Source organism: Lithobates pipiens, unplaced genomic scaffold, assembly GCF_037356315.1.
Source record: "Lithobates pipiens isolate NorthernLeopardFrog02 unplaced genomic scaffold, aLitPip1_a1.2 Scaffold_10, whole genome shotgun sequence".
NCBI classification, from domain to species: Eukaryota; Metazoa; Chordata; class Amphibia; order Anura; family Ranidae; genus Lithobates; species Lithobates pipiens.
Genome location: NW_027507686.1, coordinates 100,630,759 through 100,646,319, shown reverse-complemented (window position 1 = coordinate 100,646,319; position 15,561 = coordinate 100,630,759).

Here is a 15,561-nt window from a genome sequence, read left to right as displayed (position 1 = left end):
GGGGGAGGGAAATGGGGAGGGAAGGGAAGGAGGGAAGGGGGAAGGGGGGAGGGGCATCTAGGGAGAGGGGACAAACATACGGAAATGTCAAGTCCTTTAGCGCACTCACACCAGCAGCCACCCGGACCCCATAAATTTCAACTCCTCCCCTCCATGGTCACCACATCAAGATGAAAGAGGAGCAGCCCTGGTCGATGCATGGAAAATCAGGCAGGCAAGGGGCTGGGGCCACCATCCCTCCATCCAATGGGAGACTTCACCCGAGCAGCAGTCCTGGGGCCCACCAATTAGTGTCTCTCCTGCATCCCCATCGGGGGCTGTGTAGAGCATCCAGAGAGAGGCTTGGACCGCCCAAACAGTAAGGGGTAAATCCTCCAGGGGGGTCCAGAGTCAAACTGGAGGGAAGCAGTGTCTCGTACCAATAGGCTCAATAAATAAGTCATCCAGGGTGTCCCCGAATGCTGCAGAAGGCAATGTCGGCAAAGAGTAGGTGGAGGCCAGAGGGGGGGGACGAGGGGCGCAACCAGGGGGAGGGGACACATATGCGGGAATGTCAAGCCCTTCCAGTACAGCGCGATAGGTATCACTCAGACCCCCCAAAGTGCAACTCCCCTTACACAGAGAGGCTGGTTTATGCAGACTTGCTAGTGTATACAGATGGACTAGTGTATACAGAGAGGCTTGGGTATACAGAGAGCTAATGTATAAAGAGAAGCTAGTGTATACAAAAGACATTCAAGGGTATACAGAGAGGCTCGTGTATGCAGAAGACGGGCTAGTTTATACAGAGAGGCTAAAGTGTACAAAACACAGGCTAGTGTATATAGATAGGCTAGATTATACAGAAGAACGTCCTGGGTATGCAGAGATGGAGGCTAAGGTATACAGAGAGAGAGGCTAGAGTACGCATACTTGCTAGTGTATACAGACGGACTAGTGTATACAGAAGACCTTTCTAGTTTATACAGAGAAGGTAATGTGTACAAAAGACAGCCTAGTGTATACAAATAGGCTAGATTATAGATAAGAACGTCCTGGGTATACAGAGATGGAGGCTAGGGTATACAGAGAGAGTGGCTGGGTTACAAAGAGAGGCTAGTGTATGCAGACTTGCTAGTGTATACTGACGGACTAGTGTATACAGTAGACCAGCTAGTTTATACAGGGAGGCTAAAGAAGACCGGCTAGTGTATACAGATAGGATAGATAATAGAGAAGAACGTCCTGGGTATGCAGAGATGGAGGCTAGGGTATACAGAGAGAGAGGCTGGGTTACAAAGAGAGGCTAGTGTATGCAGACTTGCTAGTGTATGCAGGCGGACTAGTATATACAGAGAGGCTTGGGTATACAGAGAGATAATGTATAAAGAGATGCTAGTGTATACAAAAGACAACCAAGAGTAGACAGTGAGGCTCGTGCATACAGAGGAACGGCTACAGAGAGGCTAATTTGTACAAAAGGCAGGCTAGTTTATACAGATAGGCTAGATTATACAGAAAAACTTCCTGGGTATGTAGATATGGAGGCTAGGGGACTTGCTAGTGTATACAGACGGAATAGTGTACACAGAAGACCGGCTAGTTTATACAGTGAGGCTAATGTGTACAAAAGACAGGCTAGATTATATAGAAGAACGTCCTGGGTATGCAGAGATGGAGGCTAGGTTATACAGAGGGAGAGGCTGTTTTACACAGAGAGGCTAGTGTGTGCAGACTTGCTAGAGTATACAGACAGACTAGTGTATACAGAGAGGCTATTTTATACAGAGAGACTAGGGAAAACAGAGAGGCTAGTGTACAGAGACAAGCTGACAGTGAGGCTGGGGTATAAAGGTTATACAGTAGACAGGCTAGTTTATATAAAAGACAAAATTGGGTAAACAGAATACAGGCTGGGGTATAATGAGAGGTAAGATTATACAGAGAGGCTAGGGTACACAGAGAGGCTAGTGTATAAAGATGTATACATAAAGGCCTGGGTATACCGAGAGACTAGGTGTATAAAAGACAAGCTAGGGTATACATAAGACCGCTTGGGGTATACGGTGAGGCTATTATAATTGGAATGAGGCTGGATTAATAAGATTGGCTCGGGTGATACGGCGAGGTACACCCTAGAAAAGAAACAGAAAAGTCAAACAAGGTAATACAGATAGGCTAATGTTATTCCCCTGAGCCTAGTGTATACAGAAGAATGGCTAGTGTATACAGAGAGGCTAGTGTGTACAGATAGGCTTGTGTATACAGAAGACAGTCTGGGGAATTCAGTGAGGCTAGTGTATGCAAAGAGGCTGGGACACCGAGACTATTGTAAAAAGAAGGCAGGCTAGTGTATATAGATTATGGGCACGTGTATACAGAAGACAGAGAGGCTAGTCTATATAGAGAGGCTGGTGTACACAGAGAGATTAATGTATACAGAAAGGCTAGCGTGTAAAGAAGACCGGACTCCAATGACTCCAATTATTGGACACCCGCAATTTGCTCCAGGCATGGTAGACCAGTCCTTTCGCCTCATTCCAGACCAGGATCTGATCAGAGTTTCCCACTTCTTGGGCCCGAGGGCATGGAAGAGTGTCCTGACTGTTGATGAGCAGTTGGGGCACACTGCCCTGGGCAGGTGGAAACTGGCCCAACTCTCTCACTTTTTGAAGTCCTTGCCCAACAGTGAGAGCTTTCGCAGACCGTTAACTCCGTTCAAAGACCTGTGCTTGGGTGAGGGGCCGATCCGTGGGTCTCTTTCCCAATCGTATGGGATCTTAATGGACCTTCTATCTCGGGGAGACCCGACGTTTATAGGAAAGTGGAAGAGGGACCTTGATGTCAGGTTCTCAACGGAACAAAAGGCTCGAGTGCTTCTGTTTGCACACAAGTGCAGCAAGTATCAGGAAATCACATATAAGATCTTGACCCGCTGGTACAGGACTCCCACAGTCCTAGCAGTCATGTTCCCGGGACATAGCCCTGGGTGTTGGAGATGCAGTGCACATGCAGGTACTCTGCTCCATATATTTTGGGAATGCCCGCAATTGTCCCATTTCTGTGGGCAAGTTCTCAAGATTATACTTGATCTCACAGCTGTCGATCTTAGGAATGACCCAGCGGCAATCTTTCTTAACCTGACTCCACTTTCTGGTAAGAGGTTTCGTAAGTCACTTTTAAAACACCTTTTGAACGCAGCCAGGGCATGCATACCCAGTATGTGGAAGCAGCAGGCCGCCCCGACGGTGTCTCAATGGTTTGCGAGAGTTTGCGACATCTATCGAATGGAACAGCTTACAGCGTCCCTGCATGATAGAGAGGAGGAACACACCGCTCGATGGATGCCCTGGAGCCTGTTTAGGTATTCTGATGCATACAGAACTTACTTGTGATACTTGGCATGGGAATAGAAAGACAGTTCCGGTATGGGCTCACCACCGGGATCACCACAGTCTGTACCTCCACCTGAGGACCGTTAGGGTCCACACCACCCCCCCTTATTCCCCTTATACCTTTTAACCCAATTTAACACCCCCTCTTTTCTTCCTGTTCCTTAGCCTCCCCGCCCCCCACCCCACTTCCATTCCCTCTTCCACTCCCCACAATCTCGATAAAAATAACTAGTGATTGCGAGGGCTTTACCACGCTATTTACCCAGTTTTCTTTCTAAATGGCTGCTGGCCGTGGGAGTGGCCCCGACTGGGCTTCCCATTCTGCGAGTGACCCCAAGCTATTAACGAAGACCCCTCGGGGTCGGCCTAGAAGGGACCACCCCATGTGCCGCATTACTATAAAAGGAAGTACCGAGCGGGAGACTCAAAGAACCCAGTAAGGGTTGGGGCCTTGGCTACTCTAGGTCTGCTACAGATGTACTGTGATAAACTATCAAATGCTCCCCACCATGTACTGAATGTATTATTTGATGTAATGAGACGACTGGGCGTCTATTGTTTCTTTTACAGTTTGCTTCTGTATTACCTGCAATCCATAAATAAAGAATTAAAAAAAAAAAGAAGACAGGACTTTATTTTTTGATAATGCAACTACTTCTTAACCACTTGCTTACAGGGCACTTAAACACCTTCCTGCCCAGACCAATTTTCAGCTTTCGGTGCTCTCACAATTTGAATGACAATTACTCAGTCATGCAACACTGTACCCAAATGAATTTTTTGTCCTTTTTTTCCCACAAATAGAGCTTTCTTTTGGTGGTATTTGATCACCTCTGGGGTTTTTATTTTTTGCGCTATAAATGAAAAAAGACCGAAAATTTTGAAAAAAAACGCATATTTCTTTGTTTCTGTGACAGAATTATGCAAATTATTAATTTTTCTTCATAAATTTTGGTCACAATTTATACTGCTACATGTCTTTGGTAAAAATAACCCAAATTAGTGGATATTATTTGGTCTTTGTGAAAGTTAGAGAGTCTACAAGCTGTGGTGCGAATCGCACAAAATTGATCACATCTGATGTACTGGTGGCCTATCTCGCTTCTTGTGACCCGAACAAGTCAGGAAAGTACAAATACCCCCCAAATGACCCCTTTTTGGAAAGTAGACATTCCAAGGTATTTAGTAAGAGGCATGGTGAGCTTTTTGATGTTGTCATTTTTTTCCCACAATTCTTTGCAAAATTAAGATTTTTCATTTTTTTTTTTTTTCTCCACAAAATTGTCATTGTAATAGGTTATTTCTCTCACAGGGCATGTGTATACCACAAATGACACCCCCAAAAAAATTCTGCTACTCCTCCTGAGTATTACAATACCACATGTGTGGGACTTTTTCACAGCCTGGCCACATAGAGAGGCCCAACATGCAGGTAGCGCCATCATGTGTTCTAGGAACATAAGTTACACATCTAACTTGTTGACTATTTATTACACTTTTGAAGCACCAGGACAATGACACGTGACACTGATGACAGATGGCACTGATACGTGGCAATGATGACAGGTGGCACTGATGACAGATGGCACTAATATGTGGCACTGATGACAGATGGCACTAATATGTGGCACTGATGACGCGTGGCACTTATACGTGGCACTGATGACACGTGGCACTAATACGTGGCACTGATGACACGTGGCACTGAAACGTGGCACCGATGACAGGTGGCACTAATACGTGGCACTAATATGTGCCACCGATGACAGATGGCACTAATACATGGCACCGATGACGCGTGACACTGATGACAGATGGCACTGATAAGTGGCATTGATGACACGTGACACTGACAACAGATGGCACGTGACACTGACAGGTGGCACTGATGACAAATGGCACTGATACGTGGCACTGATGACAGATGGCACTATGTGGCACTGATGACACGTGGCACTGACGGCAGGTGGCACTGACGGCAGGTGGCACTGACGGCAGGTGGCACTGGGGGCAGGTGGCACTGGGGGCAGGTGGCACTGGGGTGGATGGCACTGGGGGCAGGTAGCACTGGGGTGGATGGCACTGGGGGCAGGTAGCACTGGGGTGGATGGCACTGGGGGCAGGTAGCACTGGGGTGGATGGCACTAGGGGCAGGTAGCACTGGGGTGGATGGCACTAGGGGCAGGTAGCACTGGGGTGGATGGCACTGGGGGCAGGTAGCACTGGGGTGGATGGCACTGGGGGCAGGTAGCACTGGGGTGGATGGCACTGGGGCAGATAGCACTGCTGGGGGCGGATGGCACTGCTGGGGGCGGATGGCACTGCTGGGGGCGGATGGCACTTTTTATTTCATTTTTTTAATTTTTTTTTTTCCAGAATCAGAACGGCTGCCGCTGCAGCCGTTCATCTCTCCCCTCTCGCACTGTCTGTGCGAGGAAGGAGAGCGGCGCTGCGAGATGATCTCATATGTTTACATATGAGATCATCTCCCATTGGACACGCCGATCACGCTGTAAACGGCCGCTGTGATTGGCCGTTTACAGCGATCTGTGTTTGCCTGTCCCCGGGGGACACGGCGAACACAGAACTTCCGCGATGCGCGCCCGCGGCGGCGCGCATTGCGGAAGTAAACATCAGGCCGTCCAGGGACGACCGCCCGAACGAACGCGCCTGCTCTACGGCCGTAATTCGGCTATAGGGCGGGCGCGAGGAGGTTAATCATGTAAAGCGTTAGAGTGCTTTTTTCATTCTTTGGTGCTGTTAAAAGGTCAGTGGTGTGTTGTCAGTGGTGATATCAATGTGACAGTTAATGTGGAGAACTACAAATATACAAAATAGAGCAAAAGCGTGCTAAGTTTATTTTGTTAAGTCATTGACTGATAGACGTTAAGTAATTGGCCGTTATTGGTTTGGCAGTACATTGTTTATTTTGTTCTGGTAGCACTGAGAAGACTGATATTAGATGAGTGATCTACACATTTCGTTTACTATTGCAGAGAGATACCGGCTAATATCTTAATATTTGCTGCGTGTAAGGTAGAAATAAGATGGTTTTGTGTGAGTTGGTTTACCAGGATTTAGAGATAGTAATGTGTTTATTCTAATAATAAATATAGCAAAATTACAAAGATTAATATTGAACCAGTATATACAGGTCGGGTTTAAGTGGAAATACACGAAATAAAAGCAACGACGTGTGTAGGTTTTTATCAATCAGGTTCATTACGTGTCTTTAATCATGTAGTGAATATACCCAAAATATAGGATAAGGATGAGAAAGGATAATAACTGGCAGAGGATGACATGGCAAAAAGACAAACTGCATTAGAAATGTGAATGTGAATTAGAGATGAAATGTCAATCCCCATTGGTTACTTACAGGTAACCATTACTACAGTTAACACGGCTACGTACAGCAAAGCGTGAGCGAAGCAGCTAAATATTACTTAATATTCAGAGATTAAGTATTGCAGTTGAAAAGAGATCGGAAGCGTTAGTTGCTTCAAAATGACTGAGAAATCATTTCATTACTCTAAATGTAAAATCCCGGTAGCACTGAGTGGACTGATATTAGATCAGTGATCGTTGTAGTACAAATTCAGTTTCCTATAGCAGAGAGATACGAGCTAAATGTGAGAAGAGCAATTAAACTGTTCACATCGGTAGCATTGTATTACTCTTAATATGTGCAGCGTGTAAAGCAGCAATAAGATGGTTTTGTATTATCCTATATAATTTTGTTACGCACGAAGACGGCTTACACTGACTGGTTATCGGCATAATGTATCAGTAACCCTGAACATTAATAGTGATAGACATTATGATGTATGCTTGATGTGAATGTAAAATAGTTGCATTATGTGTTATTAAATGTAATCAAACTTTATTGCTATCCTTTGCTACTGCAACCACTACTACAACAAGTAAACCGTCCCACTGCTTTTCTCACATTTTGCTGCTGTTAAAAAATGTGTTGCCAGTGTTATGTGTTACAAAAGGTTATCAGTGTGACAGTTAATGTGGAGAAGAAGTAATACACAAAATAGAGTCAGAAAGACAATCCTATTGCATAGAGGTAGCGAGAGATGCTTGCATTACTCTTAATGTGCAGTGTGTAAAAGGTTTTAAAAAGATGGTTTTGTGTGAATTTTGCTTTAACGTAAAATTAGCTGTAGACATTATAACTATGGTTAGTTTTACAATGATTTAGGAATAGCAATCTCTATAATATAATAATAAGTATAGCAAAACAAATTAGGAAAATATTGAGGCAGTATATATAGGTCGAGATAAAGTGAATACACAAAAGGGATCAAGGGATAGTTGCAAAGTAATATCCTCATTAAGGCAGAATGTCGGAATAGCAATGAGATTAAATGGTTGCAACATAACACGAAATATGAGCACGGCTAAAATACAGAAAAACAGTACATAATTTAAGAGTACAGTAGAATATAGTATAAATTATTTAAGATTAAATTGATTTAGCTTGAAAAAATCTATGTTTAAATCTTTGAGTAAATCGTAAATTTATCAGATAAGTTAGCTCTGAGATTATGATTAATTTGACAGTTCAATTACGCGGTCCTTTTCCACTGGTATAATCATTATGTAATATCAGTTATTGCTATCAGTAAATGTTAAAATTGTAAGACGGTTTACATTAGGATGTGGAATTGATATGGATTTAAAAGCTAATTACTTTTCTGAAGCATATGTCAGAAAGACGGCTTAAACTGCTTTTCTCACATTTTGCTGCGGTAAAAAGAAATGTTTTGTCACTGTGTTTAAACTGTGAGAGTTAAGGTGGAGAAAAATTGTAATACAGAAAATAGAGTCAAACAGTGGAAACGTTTATTTGCTTGTGTAATGACAGCTGATACTGGTTGAGCAATAAAACTGTTTTATTAAGATGTAAGACTAGTTTTCTCTACATATATACTTTTCAGAGAGTTGTATAATATAGGCGACCAATAGGACATTTAAATGGCTTAATGTTGCAGGGAGAAAGTATCGCTGTTTCAACGGTAAGAGATTGAAAGCTTAGCTTGAGAATGGCAGAAAATAGTTGCGTTAGTCTAAATTTAAAGGATATGCCGGTACCATTGAGAAAGCTTATATTAGACTAGTTTGATCTTTGCATTACACAATCCTATTATTATTATTATTATTATTATTATTATTACAATCCTAGTGCAGAGAGATACTCAGTTAATGTCAGAGATACTCGGTTAATGTCAGAAAAGCAAAAAAAAATGTTTACATCGTTAGCAGCATGTCTGGTAGCAAATGGATGGTTTTGTGAACATTTTACATTAACGTACAATTAGCGGTAGACCTCATCGAAGTGAATAGATTTAACCGGATTTTGAGATAGTATTTCTAATAATAAATAAAGCAAAATAAGTCAGGATGGTGTGTCGTCAGTGGTTATATTAATGTGACAGTTGATGTGGAGAATTAAAAATATGCAAAATAGAGCATTAGAACATTAGTCTCTCTGTATAAACTAGCATCTCTGTATACACCAGCCTGTCTTCTGTACCCACTAGACTCTCTGTATACACTGTCAGCTTTGATGTATACCCAAGCCTGTCTTCTGTATACACTAGTTTCTCTATATGCACTGTCCTATCTGTATACCCCAGCCTCACTTTTTACTCTAGCATCTCTGTTTACTCAAGCCTATCTGCATACATGAGTCTGTATTCTGTATTCACTAGCCTTTCTTCTGTATACTGTAGTCTTCTATATATACTAGCTTCTCTGTATACCCTTGCATCTCTGTAAACACTGTGTAAATTAGCCAGTCTTATGTATACACTCGCCGACTGTATACACTAGACTCTCTGAATACACTAGACCCTCTGTATACCACAGCCTGTCTTCTGTATACACTAGCCTGTAAAAACTAGCTAGAATACACCAGCTTGTCTTCTGTACCCACTATACTCTCTGTATACACTACCCAGTCTTCTGTATACACTGTCAGCTTTGATGTATACCCAAGCCTGTCTTCTTTATACACTAGTTTCTCTATATGCACTGTCCTTTCTGTATACACTCGACCCACTCTATACACTAACCTCTCTATATACACTAACATCTTTGTATATACTAGCCTCTCTTTAAACTAGCCTCTCTGTGTACCCCAGCCTCACTGTTTACTCTAGCATCTCTGTATACTCAAGCCTATCTGCATACGTGAGTCTGTACTCTGTATTCACTAGCCTTTCTTCTGTATGCTTTACTCTTCTATATATACTAGCTTCTCTGTACACCCTTGCATCTCTGTAAACACTGTGTAAACTAGCCAGTCTTATGTATACACTCGCCGACTGTATACACTAACATCTTTGTATATACTAGCCTCTCTTTAAACTAGCCTCTCTGTGTACCGCAGCCTATACTGTTTACTCTAGCATCTCTGTATACTCAAGCCTATCTGCATACATGAGTCTGTATTCTGTATTCACTAGCCTTTCTTCTGTATGCTGTAGTCTTCTATGTATACCGGCTTCTCTGTACACCCTTGCATCTCTGTAAACACTGTGTAAACTAGCCAGTCTTATGTATACACTCACCGACTGTATACACTAGACTCTCTGAATACACTAAACCCTCTGTATACCACAGCCTGTCTTCTGTATACACTAGACTGTAAAAACTAGCTAGAATACACCAGCCTGTCTTCTGTACACACTAGACTCTCTGTATACACTACCCAGTCTTCTGTATACACTGTCAGCTTTGATGTATACCCAAGCCTGTCTTCTGTATACAATAGTTTCTCTATATGCACTGTCCTTTCTGTATACACTTGACTCTCTCTATACACTAACCTCTCTATATACACTAACATCTTTGTATATACTAGCCTCTCTTTAAACTAGCCTCTCTGTGTACCCCAGCCTCACTGTTTAATCTAGCATCTCTGTATACTCAAGCCTATCTGCATACATGAGTCTGTATTCTGTATTCACTAGCCTTTCTTCTGTATGCTGTGGTCTTCTATATATACCAGCTTCTCTGTACACCCTTGCATCTCTGTAATCACTGTGTAAACTAGCCAGTCTTATGTATACACTCGCCGACTGTATACACTAGACTCTCTGAATACACTAAACCCTCTGTATACCACAGCCTGTCTTCTGTATACACTAGACTGTAAAAACTAGCTAGAATACACCAGCCTGTCTTCTGTACCCACTAGACTCTCTGTATACACTACCCAGTCTTCTGTATACACTGTCAGCTTTGATGTATACCCAAGCCTGTCTTCTGTATACACTAGTTTCTCTATATGCACTGTCCTTTCTGTATACACTCGACTCTCTCTATACACTAACCTCTCTATATTTACTAACATCTTTGTATATACTAGCATCCCTTTAAACTAGCCTCTCTGTGTACCCCGGCCTCACTGTTTACTCTAGCATCTCTGTATACTCAAGCCTATCTGCATACATGAGTCTGTATTCTGTATTCACTAGCCTTTCTTCTGTATGCTGTAGTCTTCTATATATACCAGCTTCTCTGTACACCCTTGCATCTCTGTAAACACTGTGTAAACTAGCCAGTCTTATGTATACACTCGCCGACTGTATACACTAGACTCTCTGAATACACTAAACCCTCTGTATACCACAGCCTGTCTTCTGTATACACTAGACTGTAAAAACTAGCTAGAATACACCAGCCTGTCTTCTGTACCCACTAGACTCTCTGTATACACTACCCAGTCTTCTGTATACACTGACAGCTTTGGTGTATACCCAAGCCTGTCTTCTGGATACACTAGTTTCTCTATATGCACTGTCCTTTCTGTATACACTTGACTCTCTCTATACACTAACCTCTCTATATACACTAACATCTTTGTAAATACTAGCCTCTCTTTAAACTAGCCTCTCTGTGTACCCCAGCCTCACTGTTTACTCTAGCATCTCTGTATACACTAGCATTTCTGTATGCATCCCCCTATCTGTATTCACTAGCCTCTCTGTATACCCCAGCCTGCCTCTCTATATACACTAGCTTTTCTTCTGAATATAAAAGTCTCAGTCTCTCTCTATAACCAAGCCTGTTTTCTGTATACATTAGAATGTGTCCTGTATACACTAGCCTGTCTTCTTTATTCTCTAGCCTCTCTGTATACAATAGCCTGCCATCTAAATAAAATACATACTTTGTATTCCCAACCTGTTTTCTGTATAATCTAGCCTACCTTCTGTATACCTTTAGCCTCTCTGTATAAACTAGCCTTCCTTCTATATACACTGCCATTTATGAGGTAAACAAGAAGTGTAGTGTACATAAATGAATGGCTAGAGTATAAAGAGAGGATAGGGTATACAGAAGAAAGCCTAGTGTATACAGAACACAGGCTAGTACCCTGAGCCTGGGTGAGAGAGGATGAGGAGCATTAGGAGGGCTTGGTCTTCCACATCCGACCAAGTGTTCGGCATGATGTGGCTCAACACGTCCAGCTGCCGAAAATTAGGACAAGAGTGGGAGGCACACAACACCCACTGTAACAGTGCTAGGTTCCTGTATTACAGAACCAGAACACCAGCAATAAGGGGTATCTTCAGGTTTATACTGTGCAGGAGGCACACAACACCCACTCTAACTTCTGCACCGCAGATGCCTGTATTGCAGAAATTGAACACCAGTAATAAAGGGTAGCTTCAGGTGTGTACTGTGCAGGAGGCACATAACACCCACTGTAACAGGTTCCCAAGAAGTAAAGACACTGTCCCTGACTATCGTCCTCTTTCCCTGACCGCCGCAATACACTATACAAGGCCGCCTGAGATATAATTGGCCACAGGAATCCTCCCTGTGGTCAATTGTGGCTCTCCTCTCAGAGGATGTCACATCTGTTCTTATTATATAGAACTTATTATGCTCCTCGTACACTTTTTCAATTTGGCCGAACGGCCGGACGCAAGTTGCCCCCGGTGCGGGAACATGGGGGGAGACATGATGCACATGTTTTGGAGATGCACGAAGTTGATCCGCTACTGGACGGAGGTCACAGGAACCATTGATCGAGTGTTTGGAACCTCCACCAGCATGGAGGCAAAGTATTGTCTCCTGGGATTAGTTGAAGGAGTTGGAAACCCGGGAAGCAGCCAGATGGCAGTTCTGAGATGCCTATTTCAGGCAAGGAAACTGATTGCCCAACCCTGCTTAGCCTCCAATGTTGGCAATGACTTGTTTTTTTTCGTTTGTTTCCCAAGATGACCATATTGGCGTTTGTCAAGATGGTTGAGAATGCCCGAAGAGATCGTCTATGGCCCCATCACCTTGAAAGTGCCAGATCTTGTCTGATCTCGGAGGCTAAGCATTGTCGGGCCTGATTAGTAAGTGGATGGAAGACCGACTGGCAATACCAGGTGCCGTTTGCTTATTTCTTGATCATACATCACGGGACACAGGAGCTTCATTACATAGTGGGTTATATAGGCACCTCTGGTGATTGGACATTGGTTAACCCCCAATTAAGGAGAATTCCTCCCCTATATAACCCCTCCCATATGGGAGGCACCTCAGTTTTCTCGCCAGTGTCTATGGTGGTTGGTCACGTAAAACATGTGCTATGAAGAAAGCTCTGTGCAGGTCCCTGCGGGGGCCTAAGGGCTACAACAAACCGGATCCATATCTCGGGCCGATATTTTGACTCCCAAGATGATATGGTACCCGGGCCTCATCATCCGAAGAAACAAGGTTTTGCCTGTAAGTCCTCTCCTATTGGAAGACTGGGCTCTGGGAAAACCAGACTTGGTGTACTATTTACATAGTGGCACGAAAATTTCTGGCAGAGTCTTTTACAAGGTCCAGGTAGGAGGTTCTTCTGAGAAGGAACCCCAAAAAAACCCTGAAGCTTTCCACAACTCTGCCCGCTGTGATGGGTGAAGGCTGGAATCTGTCTGTTTTCAGCAATTCCTGCGGTGAGGACAGGTAAGGGAAGTTAATCCTCTATAAATTATATTATGGATTTCTTCATTGAGTAGTTGTATGTCTTACCTGGTTTCCACCACTAGAGGGAGTAAGAGCAGCCTGATGCATACTTACATGCCTTTCAGATACACACGCTCAGTGAAGCCTGGTTCTCCCAGATGATTCACGTCTCCACTGCAATCTCTGCCACAATGAAGGTAATACAGGGGTCCCACGTAGTCTAGGGGTCCCACGCAGCTCCGATGGCAATTCCCTTCCCCCCTGGATAGCGGCGGTCATCGTGCATGCGCGCTGAGCGCGCTCCCGTGCTAATGGAGGAGGGGGAGTGTGGTTGCGAGCCGTGCACGTCGGTGTGGCACCAGGCACCAGGCGGCAGTTTTAAAAAGCCCAGAGCGTCAGGGGGCTGTAAGTGGAGACACAGGAGCTGTGGGCAGTAAGCATCCCAAGGGATTGGATCCAGGCAAATCTAAGACACCTACTCAGCATCAGGTTGTGCAGTTTAAGCATATATATTTATTGTAAGACTTTAAGCACAACAGTGATTGCACTTTGTACTAGTACCTCTGCTTTGTAGCTTATGACTATGTCTCCTCGTAAGAGGGTCTCAGTGGGAGGTAACAAGGGCACTGGTAAGTCACCGCCTAGGTCTAGGGGTTCTAAAAATGCCTGTAGGTTACCATCCCCCCCTGCAAGACTGGAGCCAGCCTCACAGGATGAGTCAGTGCCCCTGTCAGGTTTTGCAGCCTCTCCTAATTTTTCAGCCCCGATATACGTCACTGGGGACTCCCTTAGGGCTACATTGGAGGGTTTTGAAGGGAGAATCATTAATTTTATTTCAGCTTCCCTGAAAGATAGCAGGAAAAGGGGTAGATCCCCTCCCTCTGCTGAGATTCCTCTTTCAGATGACACTTCTGACAATGAGGAGAGATCCCTATCTTGGGACAGGGATCTTGAGCAGTCGGATGAATCAGAGGAAGAGGAGAGAGTCCCCTCCTCCCAGGCGCTCAGAAAACAGGTGCAGTATTATACTGAATTGGTGCGTACCACATTCAGAATGCCTGCTGCTGAGATCGCTACATCCTCTGTTTCTTCCCTGGGAGTCAGGAAAATCCCACAGACTGCCTTTTCCTTTCCAACTCATCCCTTAATGGATAAATTGTTGTATGAGGATTGGGAACATCCTGATAAACTGTTTGCTCCTCCTAAAAGGTTTTCTATGCTTTATCCTCTGGAGGAAAGTTTCACCAAGAAATGGGGGGTCCCATTTGTCGATGCGGCTGTTTCTTCTACGGCCTTCTCAACCCCCCTCCACAGGAAAGGCTCTATGCCGGGCTCAGGGGCAGAAGAAATCCTGGGGGCGAAAGCCTGCCAAGCAGAGCCCAAAAGCTTCCTTGTGAAGGGGCGCCCCCACTCGGCCGAGTGGGAGGAAAGCTCCTGCAGTTTGCGGAAGCCTGGCGGGAAGAGATCCGGGACAAGTGGGTGGTCTCTTCAGTATCTCTGGGCTACAAGCTGGAATTTCAGGAGATTCCACCTTCTCGCTTTCTAAGGTCAAGGATCCCCAGGGACCCAGTAAAGCAAAGACCGCTATTTCTGGCCTTAGATCACTTACTATCCCAGGGGGTGATAGTAGAAGTGGACCCAAAAGAACAGGGTTGAGGGTTTTACTCGAATCTCTTCACCGTTCCAAAGCCAAATGGAAGTGTCAGACCTATCCTGGATCTGAAGGATCTGAACCGGTTTTTACGCATCCGGTCCTTCCGAATGCAGTCAATTCGCACTGTGGTCTCCTGCCTGCAAGGGGGAGAGTTTATGTCATCAATAGACATCAAGGATGCATATCTCCATGTGCCAATTTTTCCCGCACACCAAAATTATCTAAGGTTCGCGGTAGAGCGGCGCCATTTTAAATTTCTGGCCTTGCCGTTCGGGCTCGCTACAGCCCCTCGAGTCTTCACAAAGATTCTGGACCCTCTCTTGGCAAACCTAAGAGCTCAGGGTATAGCCGTCATGGCTTATCTAGACGATTTGCTTCTCATAGAGAAAACAGTAGCGCTCCTGAACCACAGTGTTACCAGAACGCTAGAACACCTGGAACAACTAGGTTGGATTATAAACCTAGAAAAGTCGTCCCTACAGCCTGCTACCAGGTTGGAATACCTGGGTATGGTTATCGATACCGCTCAGGGCAAGGTGTTTCTACCAAGGCCATTGGCCATTGGGG